The sequence below is a fragment of the Cotesia glomerata genome, linkage group LG1 (assembly GCF_020080835.1).
Source record: "Cotesia glomerata isolate CgM1 linkage group LG1, MPM_Cglom_v2.3, whole genome shotgun sequence".
Classification (NCBI taxonomy): domain Eukaryota; kingdom Metazoa; phylum Arthropoda; class Insecta; order Hymenoptera; family Braconidae; genus Cotesia; species Cotesia glomerata.
In genome coordinates, this window is record NC_058158.1 from 17,491,970 (window position 1) to 17,501,539 (window position 9,570).

Below are 9,570 nucleotides of genomic sequence, written 5' to 3' on the forward strand. Positions count from 1 at the left end.
AATAAATTGTTTATGATATTCAAATAAACGGTTTTATCTAGATAATGCATTATCATAAAACTTTCAATGTATTAAATACCTTTTTTTCTATTATCAGTGTCGTTTTTTCTTCAAACGTAGGATAATGCAAAAGATAACATTTTTAGAAAGATTTTTATTTTGTTACGCCAAAGAAGTATAAGTTCTTACGTGCATACGTAAGTACACACACTTTTTTTATTTCGTAATTTACCAAAAGTTGTTTTTCATCTATATAATTTTATGAAAATGTTCGATTACTCTGAATTAACTCAATTTTATTTGGCAACAAGTTATCACAACAGATTGAATTCACTGTCATATTCTAGTTCCAAACGAGTTAACTGCTGGTCAAATGTCAGCAGAAAGGTTATAAATTCACCTGCAAGAGTTGGTTATCCTCGTTTTTACAGTCGTTGTATCCACAGTGAACATACTAGTAGTTGTTGATCAATTTCTTGTCATTCGACAACAGACATTACATATTTTCTCAGTTTTATTACAATAATGATGTAATAAGTGCTTGATGAATGTATGATAAGAACTATTTACAAAGTTACCTGATAGTCAACTTCTAATCAATTAGTATAAATAAGTCATCGATCAACAATTTAACAGAAATCGACTACATAACAACCGTGAAGGCAGAACTTATGAACTACAAGTTTATGTTCAATTTCAGCGATATATTTTCTAGTAATGACCAAATTAAGACATAGAGAGAAGAACTATATTTTAAGTACGGGTGTATGTATGTGTTGACGGATCTTGTTCTAATATAAATATGGAATTACCAATAACCTTAATACTTACATTGTTTTCCATGTTCTCCTGAAACACCCCACGGGAGTAACCAACAAATATAAAAAACAGTAGATATGTTAAATCTAGTTAATTTAAAAAAATGTGAAACTTTCCATGTGCCCACAAATGATAGTTCTGTCATTAGTGTACTAAACATAGTTAATTTAACTTGACTTAGATTTTATAAAACATGTAGTTCCCTGAGGATAATCGATGTAATAGATTTTTTGTTACATAGTAGACATCAAACACTGTTGCTAACTTTCCGAGAACTGATCGCATCGATACATATGTATAACTTTATTGTCTTGAAATTGAAATAAATAATTGAAAAGTGTCTGTATGCTTAAGAATAAATAATTTTACCTAACTTAATTTTTTCATTTTACATAGATATGATTGATATCTATTCTCATAAAATACATTCTCGACACTTATAACGACTACCACTTGAATTACTTCACTCCACTTTAAAATATCTCACTTCACCAAAACCGATTTCATGTTAAATGCAATTTTTCTCCAGTGCTCATCGTATGATGTTTATTACATTTACTTTGTTGAATTACATGTCATCTCATTGGATTTGATTTTACATTGAATTGAAATATCTCAATACAAATATCTCGTGAATGACTAACACGCGTAATTTATTGTATCTAGCTGAGTTAGCGTAACAACCACAAGCAGCTGCGTGCATTTATCGATCCGGGAGTTACCACCTCTCTTATTTGAATTCACTATACTTCAGAATATTAGTTGATCACAAAAGTTTTCTGAAAACTTCACTTTTTAGACTTGCGCAATCAAATAACAAAAACTACAATGGTGAATCAATTACACCACAGATCTTAATTATTGATTTTTCCAACCTAATTATCTAATATAATAAAATTTACTTTAAAAATAAATATATATTAGGATTCTTCAAAAAAAAATTTGAATTTTTAACTTCCTGCTAAGAAAATTTAAAATTTTCAAAAATCGGGAAGTTATTGGTTTCACCCCGCTTTTCGAAAATCGCGTTCTTATCAGACTTGACATGAGGTCCTAGGAAGCTTTCCTGAACGTTTTCGTGATGATGTCTGTATGTCGTGTGTGTGTGTGTGTGTGTGTGTGTGTGTGTGGGTGTGTGTGCGTGTGTGTGCGTGTGTGTGTGTGTGTGTGTGTGTGTGTGTGTGTGTGCGTGTGTGTGCGTGTGTGTGTGCGTGTGTGTGTATGTGTGTGTGTGTGTGTGTGTGTGTGTGTTCGACGCTATTCGAAAGGGCTTAATCAAACTTAGATTTTGAATACCATTTGGACCGATTCAAAACAGTAGATTTTGAATAATCTCAAAAAAATTATCAAAAAAATTTTTGTAACTGGTTTTTTTGGAATTACTTTCAAATGGCTTCACCGATTAATTCTAAAATCTAATCAGCTTTTAAATAAGATTTTTGTGTCAATTTGAGCTCTTCGAGCTCAAAACTCTAATAGCAGTTTAATAAAACACAATTTTTTGAATTTTCAAAAGGCAATAACTTTCAAATGAATCAATCGATTTTCACGCGGTTGGCGGCATTTGACGCAGTTTTTAAAGCTCCATAAAAAATTATTAAGTTTAAATCGATCAAACCAGGAATTTCGAAGTAATTTCGAAAAAACACTTTTTTCGGTTTTCTTTCGACAACGATAACTCACGAACGAATCAACCGATTTTGATCGGGCTTGTGGTGATCGACATGGTTTTTTGATCTTAAGGGGTAATTAAATTTTAGAATTGATCGGTGATGCCATTTAAAAGTTATTCCAAAAAAACCACATTCAAAAAAATTTTTAACTTCCCGCTAAAAAAATTGAAAATTTTCAAAAATCGGGAAGTTATTGTTTTTACCCCATTTTTCGAAAATCGAGTTTTCATCAGACGTTTTGAGATCCTAGAAAGCTTCCCTGACTATTCCCGCGATGGTGTCTGTATGTCTGTATGTATGTATGTAAACCTCTCATAACTTTTGAACGGCCTGACCGATTTGATCGCGGTTGGTGCCATTCAAAAGGGTTTGACAAAACTTAAATTTTGAATACAAGTTGAATCGATTCGAACGAATAGATTTTGAGAAATCTTAAAAAAACTGTGAAAAAAATTTTGTTCAAATGTGGTTTTTTTTAATAACTTTTAAACGGCTTGACTGATCAATTCCAAAAACTAATTGGCTCTTAACATCGAAAAACCACGTCGATCGCTACCAAGCCGGTCAAAATCGGTTGATTCGTTCGTGAGTTATCACATCTGTCCTATGATAGTGTAAATGCTTGAGGGCAGGGTTTTTCCTTGCCAGCAAACTTGGCTGTGTATTTCCTATGTGAGGGTTGAACAGATATACGTGCGTATATAGCTCTTTTGAGCCCAGGAAACGGCCTCTTCGGAGGTAGGCGAAAGTCTCGCCATATATTCTTCTTCGTTCGTGAGTTATCGTTGATGAAAGAAATCGAAAAAATGTGTTTTTTTCGAATCACACCGAAATTTCTGATCTGATCGAGTTGTGATTAAAAATTTATCATAGAATTTGAAAAACTACTTCGAATGCCGCCGACCGCGTGGAAATCGGTTCATTCATTCGAAAGTTATTGCGATTTGAAAATTCGAAAAATAGTGTATTATTAAACAGCTATCAGACTTTTGAGCTCGGAGAGCTCAAAACTAAACAAAATTATATTTTTGAGCTTGAAGAGCTCAAAAACGTAATAAGTGCAATTTTGAGCGCTTAATTACAAAAGTAGCGGGAAGTTGCAGCCATGGCTTTCAGGTTAAACCGTTTTCCTAATTTTTTTTTTGCAGTTTTTTTTTAATTTCCCAAAATCTACTGGTTCGAATCGGTCTAAATAGTATTTATAACCTAAGTTCGGTCAAGTTTTTTCAAATGGCATCAACCACGATTAAATCGGTCAAGCTGTTCAAAAGTTAATCAAAACACACACACATACATACCGACACATACATACCGACATACATACAGACATATGGACATCATCACGAAAATATTCAGGGAAGCTTCCTAGGACCTCAGAACAACAAGATCTGATGAGAACTCGATTTCCGAAAAACGGGGTAAAACCAATAACTTCCCGATTTTTGAAAATTTTCAATTTTCTTAGCGGGAAGTTAAAAAGCCAATTTTTTGAATAACTTGTAACTTTTTTTTGGTTGGGTAAAAAAATTTGAAAAAATTTTGAAAATTGTTTTCAATAGTGTAGAGAAAGATACATAAATTTTAGAAGAATCGAAAAGGGTCGGTGTCAAAAGTGATCGATTTGGCATGGAATGCCCCATATATGTATTGTAACAGGGTAAAATTACCCTGAATCGATAAGTCGCCGGAGATCGATAACTATTCGACTAGCACTGGTGCGCCTCGATCTTCGGGCCTAAAGAGAGAGTAGGAGGGGGTAGTTTGGGGGTTATTATATAGATGAGACATGCGTTACAACAGGGAGAAGTAGTGTAACCACCAGAGAGTGTGCCACAGAAATCAAGAGGAACCGATCCCCAGAGTAGTTACAAGACGACAGATGCCAATAACATCTAGGACTCCAATCTCGAGTAGTGAGTTAGATCGTCGTATATTCAACAAGGTATCAATAATTACTCTGTGGGCTAGGAGTGGACCGCGGGGTTTATATTCGGTTTACTTCTCCCTTGATTAATTATTTTCAATATGATTAATAATAATTTAATAATTATTTGATTGTAATTGATATTAATTCGCTAGTTGCCGTTGAGCGTCCCTCCAGGGGGTTTATACCCGAGAACTGCTCAAGGAACTTGCGGTGTTAATTGTCGTGAAAATTTATTTTATTAATTTACTCGATTAACTATAAATAATTCTGAACATCTGAAAAATCTGTTAAGTTGCGACTATTTCATTTAATAAAATAAAACCGAGAAATCAATCCTCGAGAAAGTTCCTTTGTCTTCTCACGGATCAGGCAAGCGTCGGTCGAATTTTACAACGCAATTAACTTGTAGCCAAGGTCAAAGTTACTACGCACTAATGAATATTGGCGTCCATTTTGAGCGCAAAAATTCTTTACTGATTATTTCACGTGATAATTTATTATAAGAACAAATTGAATTATTATTAATTAATATTATTTGTTACGAGGAGATAATTATTTAACATTATCTTAATTATCGAGAATTGATTTACTGAATTTTGGCAAATTTGAGATTGATTAATCGTGGATAATTTTTCGTTAATTTATTTTATAGTGAGATAAATTATTTATTTCATCGGAAAATTTCACGCAGTTATTTTTGTATATTGAATTTAAGTTCTGGAAATTTATCTTAATAGTTTTAATTCCATCATCTTGATAAAATTCCTTAGAATTAAATTAACAACGTGGATTATTGAGTCCGGGAATTTTTAGTTAGTTAAAATTAAATGATGAATTTTAATAAAAATTATTTATTATTTAAGAAATAAATTACGAGTTGAATTGAAATAAATTTATACGTCGAATGTTCCTGAAAATTTATTTAATGTTGAGTATTAAACTCGTGATTGAATTGGAATAAATTTAGGCGTCGGATTTTAGTTCGAATTTTGAGGAATTAAATTATTATTCGTGAAAATTGTTTTATAATTTAAGGGCTAGCTATTGACTGAATTGTTTTAAGTAGAGAGTAGATGTAATAATTTTCTGAAAATAAATTTCGTTAATGAATTTCATAAAATTAAGTAAAGTAAAATCAGCGTGTGAAGACGCGTGAGTTATGAGTGTGTGAGTGTTAACAGCGTCCCCTCGTGCATTGCGTTCTCTGTGCGAGGTGATACGTTGGCTAGGTACTTAAGGGGTATGTGTCTGAGCTGCAAGACATCAAGGTCTCCGTTTAGTCACTGAGTCGTTGTCTTGTAGCAGTGTATGTGTGTGAACTGCAGGGAATCTAGGCCTACGTTTAGCCACTAGGTCGTTGTCCTGCAGCAGGGTATGATAGGCTGCAGGAGTATCTAGGTCTACGTTTAGTCACTAGGTCGTTACTCCTGTGGGCCAAGTTAATGAGCTCTTGCATACGATTAGTCTCTGTGCAGGGTAATCAATCTGTCAAGTCGTGGAGTTAGTTGAGTCAGTTTGGTTAGTTAGTCAAGTTGGGAGTAATAGAAATAAGCTGTAGTCTTAAGTCATTATGGTGTGAGTGCGAGAGAGCGCATTTTGTTAAAACATTTTCTTGTTAAGAAATTTGGCCATATATTGTTAATTAAGGATTGATTTATTTCAGATCACCTTCCTCCACTCTTTCTCCCTGTAAGATAAGCTCAGCTCTGGTTCCGGTACGAGGAACCGTGATTATAAATCCTGGTGGCGCCCTTTTATTAATTAATTTAGCTTCATTTGTTTAGTTTTATTATTTCAATTAATTTAATTTAAGGGGCCAATTGAGCGGCATAAGAGCCCGATACAAAATATATATATATATATATATATATATATATATATATATATATATATATATATATATATATATATATATATATATATATATATATATCGGAGATAATATCGAGCTGGGTTTTCCTAGAGATAGGGAAATTCCTAATATTTTAGTTTGTCTGTTAGTTATAAGCAAAATTGTAAAGCATAGAATATTTAATAATTATTTATAACTTAAGCCGATTATAATTTTTATGGTTATGGCAATGGGCTTGAGTCCGGAGTGACAATGATCACCAAACGTAGCCGAGGTCACAGGATAGAAGTGAAAAGTATACAGTTAAAGATATCGACAGACAATGAGGGCTGTCGAAATATTTTTTTGAGAGAAGAAGTACTTAGGGTACTGAGACGAGTAGTTCTCATTGAGCATTGATCAAGTAAAGATCGCATACATCCTGCTGACCCCGGATTCGTTCTCGGTCTCATTCCCCAGCGCTTTTACCTTGTATATTAATTATATTTGGATAATTAATCGTAGTATTGTTTATACAAGTTAGCGTATATTTTAATTATTCTAAATTAATAAATAATTAAATAAACGAATCCAATGGACTGTACTAACGCCCCTAATAATGCTTTTCCGATATCAGAAGTGGGATCAGAATCATTTGCTGCATTCTCCTCTGAGCAATTTAAAACTATTTTTGGAAATGCAAAGCAAAAGTCTTGTGAAGCTAATGAAGGCTATCACAAAACCGGCGTCACTGAATCGTAGTATTTCACTACCGAAATTTAACCCGGGAAATTCAAACGCGGATTCGTTTACTTGGTGTGCGACAGTGAATGTGTGTTTGTTGAAACGTCTTCTGGGAGACAGTTCATTAATTATTGCAGCAATCGACGCTTTTCAAGGGATCTATTGAGTGGCGAATCAATTCCCGCACCGTGACAATTCTGCCAGGTTTTGTAATACATCGTGGTGAGTCGTTTTCATTTTGGTTTAATTCAGGAGCGGAATGCTCATTGGTTAAAGAAAGTATTGCGACTAGGATCGCAAGAAAAAGGAAAAATAATTTAACAATTCTGAAGGGTATTGGAAATGTTAGCGTGAACTGTACCATACAAATTTTGTTTGACATAACTATTAAAAGCCATAAGTTAAAGATACTTTTTCATACTACTACACATGATTATTTAAAATGTGACATATTTATTAGTCGTAAAATTCTTGGGCAAGGATTTAATGTAAATATAACTTCAAATAATTTAAATTATCTAAAAGTAATCAGGTTAAAGCGTGTAATAAACTCGAATCTATTAGTAAAATACATTTTAATGATATTGATACTGACGTAATTAGAGATGATAAAGAGAAACTTATTTTGATCTTAAAAGAATATACAGATTCATTTATTCAGGGGTTAATACTGGGGTACTTAAAATACGTTTAGTTGACCATAATGTAACTGTACAAGGGCGACCATATTGTCTTAGTATTGAGGAAAGGCAGGTAGTAAAAGAAAGAGTAGATTGTAACGGAGTGATCGTTACCCGTTAAAAGCCCTTTTATCCGCACCCATTATGTTATCGACGGATCACAGAGCGCTGTGATCTGCAGCCCTCGTAGTCATAGTTTGACACTTGTGAGTGAGTCCCCAAGGTGGAGGTGTCGGCAGTGAGAGTGGGGAGAGCAGAGGAAGAAAGAAACGCACCGACAAAATTCGGAAGAGTCATTGTGACCGAACAGTCAAACCGAACAGTCGCGCAAAAATTAATAGCAAAGCACAGGTAATTATTTATTTGTCGCCTTTCGTACAAGTGGAACGAAGCGATCAAATCTATTAATTTATTGCTTGCCAGGCCTTCAGTCGGCTTGCGTAAATTGATCTTAAATTTTAACAATTTCTAATGCTTGATTGCGGTTTCAGATTCATAAAATATTCGGAGAAACGAGTGACGGTGACCGAGGTCTCGCTGCCAAGCAGAATTTTCCACCGAGGAGGGATTTGTACCAGTGACGACGACAAGGAGTTGTAGCTCTTCGAGGGAGTTCATTAACGTCGTAAAAGAAAAACTCCAGGTACAAATAAAATGTCCCAATAATCTCTCGGTGGTGCGGCATCAGCCAGGCATTGAAGTCGGCTGAAGGTCACCGCCATTTCGCGTTCGGTCACAATCATTAGATTAAGTATTGCGTCGTAGAATTTACTTAATTATTATATGGAAATTTATTTATTAGAATTTACTCGGAATATTATTTGGGATATTATTTAAAATATTGTTTAGAACATGCTTGAGAATTTACTGGAAATAAGAGGCAGAGTTTATTTGGGAATTTATTTAAGAGGAAAGTCCAGAATAAAAATTAGACTAAAGTTAAAAGCAAGTCAAAAATAATTACTAAATAATTAATTAACAAAACCAGGAATTATTTCGGATTTGTTAATTAACTACGTAGGCAGAGTTTGGACTGACTTTACCAGGAATAATTTCGGTTGGTCATTTCATGACTTCGGTGCCATGTAGAACAAAATGTCGTTGATAATCGAGTTGGTCGGATTTATTTAATTAATTGCTTAAAATAAAATCAGTAAAATGTTTTAGAGGAACTTTAGTAAAAATCATTTGAAGTAAAATTTATTAGATTCAAAAAAATAATTTATAATAAAATTTAATTGCTTAAAATAAAATCATTTGCAATAAATTTAGAATCAGTCAAAATTGCTAGAAAATTGTTCGTGTAAATTTGTTAATTAAAAGTAGAAAATAAAACTTGTAAAAATTCGTCAGAGAAAAAATTACACCAAAAACTTGCGACAGAGACGCAAGACCGAGCGAGAGCGTCCGCCATCTTGTCCCGCGCGAAGCGCTGAGTAGAGGACATTCAAAGTCGAGACTAAAATCGTACTGTGTTGCTAGGCAGAATATAATCCTCAAATAAAATAAAATAAATGCTAAGTTTTTCATGCAACACAATAGAACGTAAAATAAAACAACGTAGAGAGAATAAAACTCGATTATTGAAGAACAAGCCAAACAGTTTAGTAAAAATAAATTACATGAAATTAATTGATAAAATTTTAGTCATTGAAAGCTAAGATCTTAAATAAATAAAATGAATTAAATAAAATAATCTGGACAAAATAAATAATTCCATAAGTTCGGATTAAAATAAAATAAACTAATAGATTCTGGTAAAATGAATTAAAATAACTTGGAAAAATAATTAATAAATTCTAGTAAAATAAATTAGACAAAGCCGAGTAATTTAACACAACAGCTTATAAATTAAATTAAGTAAATTCAGTAGAATTAAGTTTGGTAAAATCTCGG

General features: G+C 33.2%; 1 long non-coding RNA gene across 1 annotated transcript; it reads left to right on the forward strand.

Moving 5' to 3' along the window:
- The first annotated feature begins 7,688 nt into the window (after positions 1-7,688).
- On the forward strand, positions 7,689-8,299 carry LOC123260009. Its single transcript, XR_006508364.1, has 2 exons — positions 7,689-8,025; positions 8,166-8,299. It is a non-coding gene; the product is annotated as an uncharacterized LOC123260009 (long non-coding RNA).
- Positions 8,300-9,570: the final 1,271 nt, after the last annotated feature.